This window comes from Rhinolophus sinicus, chromosome 3 (genome assembly GCF_057876585.1).
Source record: "Rhinolophus sinicus isolate RSI-liver-muscle chromosome 3, RSI-T2T, whole genome shotgun sequence".
Taxonomy (NCBI): domain Eukaryota; kingdom Metazoa; phylum Chordata; class Mammalia; order Chiroptera; family Rhinolophidae; genus Rhinolophus; species Rhinolophus sinicus.
In genome coordinates this window covers 115831502-115835899 of record NC_142503.1, presented here as the reverse complement: position 1 = coordinate 115835899, position 4398 = coordinate 115831502, and positions in this window count along the sequence as shown.

The window sequence follows — 4398 nt, the reverse complement described above, 5'->3', positions numbered from 1 at the left end:
TGTCCTCTTTTCTCCTCCTCATTTTTCTAGTCTCGATTTTATTTATAGCAAGACATCATTATGCTTTACATGTTGGTAAAGGATAACCCCTTCTTGCTCCCATTGTTCTTGGAGAAATTCGAACCAATTTACATGGATTAAGTAACTCTCTGCCCAATATCCTGGGAGTCTCAGATGACTCAGGCACTTTCCCTCTCTTCAAGGAGCCCATGTAAGTGTAGGTAGAACTTCAAGCCCAATTAAATAGAACATAATATGGGAAGTGCTAAAATAATGCCAACAAGAGCTACCACTTAAATCTCCTCTCCATTCATTCATGTCTTTCTTTAACAAATATTTTGACAGCCTCCACCAGGTCTTTGACCAGGAACAGAATTTAAGTGGTGAAACAAACCTGACTCAGAATGTGCCCTTATGAAGCTCATAATAGTTAAGAAAACTTACACTAAAAGAGAAAAATTAAATAAATATAATTAGTATGTAATACAGGTTGATGATATATTATGAAGTATTGATAATAATATTTAGCTAGAACTTAGTATGCTCTAAGTGAAGGCACTCTGGTTCCAGAGCTGATCACTTTATATTACATTACAAATATATTTCCGCGGGGCAGGGGGGAGGGTTACCTACTTATACAATGTGATAAGCAAAGGCTTTTCTAAGATAATGTTTAGGCTGAGACAAGGTGGATAAAAAGGCACATTCTACACAAAGTCAGGATAGAGCATTTCTAGCAGATGAAATAGGATGTGTAAAGGTTCTAAGGGAAGAAAAAGCTTGGCATTTTATAGGAATAAAAAATAGGTTAGACTTGAAGATAGTGAGCTATAGGAGAAAAAAATCTGAATGGGACTGAAGAAATAAATAGGAACCAGATCATGCAGTAGGTGTTGTCATGACAGAAAAGACTTTGGCTTTTACTTTAAGAGAAGTGAGACAACATCAAGATTGTGTAAGCAGAAGTAGTGATATTATCCTGCTCATGTTTAAAAAGGATAAATCTGGCTCCTATATGGAAAATAAGTTAGAAAGTGCAAAACAGGAAATTAAAAGGCTAGTCGAAGATAAAATCAGGATTTGAATTCAAATCTTGGTGACTAAGACTTGCAACCACCACATTGTCCCCTTCGTTGTAGTAGATTTGCAATCTGGCAGAGGGCACTGTCCTAACAGACATCAGAAATCCGTAAAGTAAATTGTACCCTTCCTTGTCCTCTTCCTGCCTCTGTGACCCCCATCCTGTTTTTGTTAGGTCTCAGTGCAGGGACATAATCAAAGGTTTTCATGAGAAAGAGGAAATGATAATGATGTTAATGACTTTTTTAGCTCACCTTTCGTGTCCTTTGAACATAACTTCCAATGTCTGCTACATTGGCATATCATGGTTTTTAAAGTACATCATTTAAAGTATTTTTTACTGTATGTAACTGATTACCTTGGTGGGGTGGTGTGGGGTGATCAAAACGCAAATGCATGGGTCACACAGCCAGAGACTGTGATTCAGTGTACCTGAGTCGGGGCATTTTAAGCATTCCTGCTAATTCTAAACAAATGATCCAAAGACTACATTTTGCAAGACATTGGTTTGTGGTAGAGAGCTTTTAGATTTTATCCCAAGTGTGGTACAATGACTTGGACATATCTATTCTATTGTCAACAGTAGAAACCATCAATTTTAAGTAAGCTCAGACTTTAATAGCCTATATATTTTTGGTAGACTACTCTCCCCAGTGCAATATAATACAATACACAGATAATCAATTTGATTTCTTTCTTCAGGCAAGGGACCAAAGAATTTATGTAAACAATTTCCTGACTGGCCAGTCACAATGTGGGATAAATTTATCTTGCAGATTAATGATAGAAGGTTTCCAGCTAGGTGGAAACAGAATATTGCCTTCCCCATATTAATACAGGGTTTCATATAAGACCCAAATAATGATTACCCAATAACTCTTTGGAGGTGGTTTTATAATATAGAAAACACAAAGAAGTAAATAATAAATGAAAGTGAATCAAACTTCTTTACTACAGATCTTGCACAAAATAATCACTAGCCTATGTAAGTGGTTATCTACAAGGCAATGATGAGAGCCAATAAGATGAGTCACAATTAGGGGGAAGGCAGATAGACGTTACCCTAAATATAGCGCTTGTTGTGTCTGAAACTAAGTTTTCTTTTTTTAAATGTGTTTATCATTTGTTTCCCAATCTTCCTTTAATATGATATAAGGCTAGGGGACTTTAATTCCTAGTGCCTCTCATGTAGTAGGCACTCAAGTATTTGTTCCCTGAAATAATACTACGAATTAACCCACTCATGTATGAAAATAAAAGACAGAATGCCAGTGACAATGGCCAACATTTGTCAGACATTTACTATGTGCCAGTTTTCTGTACCAGTCACCTAACCTGAAACCTTATGCTCTTCATCAGCAAGAATGTTGTGCGGCAGGCAGAAGGGTCACCTCACGGAGTTGTCTGCCACATCCCAGGAAGCTACAGATGTCCTCGACGTTCAAGCCAGGCAGTCACCATGATTGGAGGGGTCACAACTAAAAGCAGAAGACTGAAAACCAATACCAGAGTGGAAAAAGAACATCTTAGAATCCGTGTGGGGACCTGTGATGCAAAAGTCTGGTGTGTCCCACTTCTCCTCATAATGGCACTTCAGAAATTCCCTACTAGCTCTTTCTGACATATGAAGATACAATGAGAAGTTGGTAGTCTCCCACCCAGAAGAGGATCTCACCAGAACCCAACCATGCTGGCACTTTGATCTCAGACTTCCAGCCTCCAGAACTGGGAGAAATAAATTTCTGGGGGGGGGGGGGGGGGGGGAAAGAAAGAAAGAAAGAAGAGAAAGAAATTCCCTAGACACAGGAGTGGGGAGGGCCTTCATTAGTAAGATTATTGTTACTGCAGTCAACTGGGGGCTTAAAATAGAAATAAAGCTCAGTTACAGAAAAAGAAAAAAAGATGAGTCACGATTATAAATCATTCAAAAACTCAGCACCCTAATTAGATTTGGGAATCATATACTGAAGAACACTCTTTAATGTAGTAATCACCCAGTTTTCTGCTTATAGCTGTGACTTTTGTAAGAAAGGCTCATATTGTTAGTGATTTTTCTGCCATATAAAATCCTTTTCTTGGTTAATATCATGTGTAATCAGGTCTTAGGACATCTAATCCTTCTAAAATATATTGACTTTTTATCTTTTACATTAGTCTTAATTAGTCTGCGTTTTACATTCGCTCAATGAACCAAGTAAAAAATCAGAACACATGCTGTGTCTGTTGAGGACCGGTTCTGAATTTGTGTCAGCTCCAGTTAGTGTCTCGAGAAAGGAGGTTTTACCTCCTTAACAGTCTCAGATACAGTAAAAATGTAATAACAAAGATAGCGCAGCATATACTTTTATAGAGGCAGGATTTTATTAATCATACTTCCAGATGGCTTTAAAAGTTATTCATTTACTTCATGAAATAAATATTTGGTGAGTACCTAGTAAGTACCAGGTACTATTCTAGACTCTGGGCTACAGAGGTAAAAAATCTCTCTCTATATATCTATATATCTATACTATATATCTATATATACACATATATATCTATATCTATATATCTATATATCTATATATACACACATATATATATACACATATATAGATATATAGATATATAGATATATATATTCCTGCTACTGGAACTTATACTCTGAAGAGTAAGACATACAATATACAGAAAAGCAAGTATAATATAAGTGCAATACAGAAAAATGAAGAAGAATAAGGAAATGAAGTGTGAAAAAGTGGTCAAGGATGAACTCTAAAGATGGCAACATGTACTCAGATGCTTAAATGAAGCAGAGAGTGAGCTATTCAATTACTTGGGAGCCAAGAACACCAGGCAGAGGGAATAACAATGAAAAGGCCCTAGATAGGAATGTAAGTGGTATAGTTGAGTAACAGAAAGGAGGATAACAAAGGGGGAGATTAATAGATGGTAGGATTGGAGAAATAGTAGGAAACTGCACAGAGCCTCAAGCAGCCTTGGTAAGTAAGGATTCTGAGTAATATAGTGTGGTCGATTAGAAATGGCCCAAAATTATCTGCTCCACTGAGAGCTGTTGTCTAATTCCTCTCCCCTTGGATCCGGGCTGGCCATAGTGACTCGTTTAACTAATAGAATATGGCAGAAGTGGTATTCTGGAACAGGAACAGGTCATAAAAAAGAATGCAGCTTTTGCCCGGACACCTTGAAACCTACCAGCTGCCATGAAAGAAGTCTGAGAACTCTGAGACAATCAGCTGCTTGAGGAAGTCCAAGCTAGTCATGCAGAGAGCAGAGTAGGGAGAGAAGCATACGGAGATGTCCAGCCAGCCAAGCTGT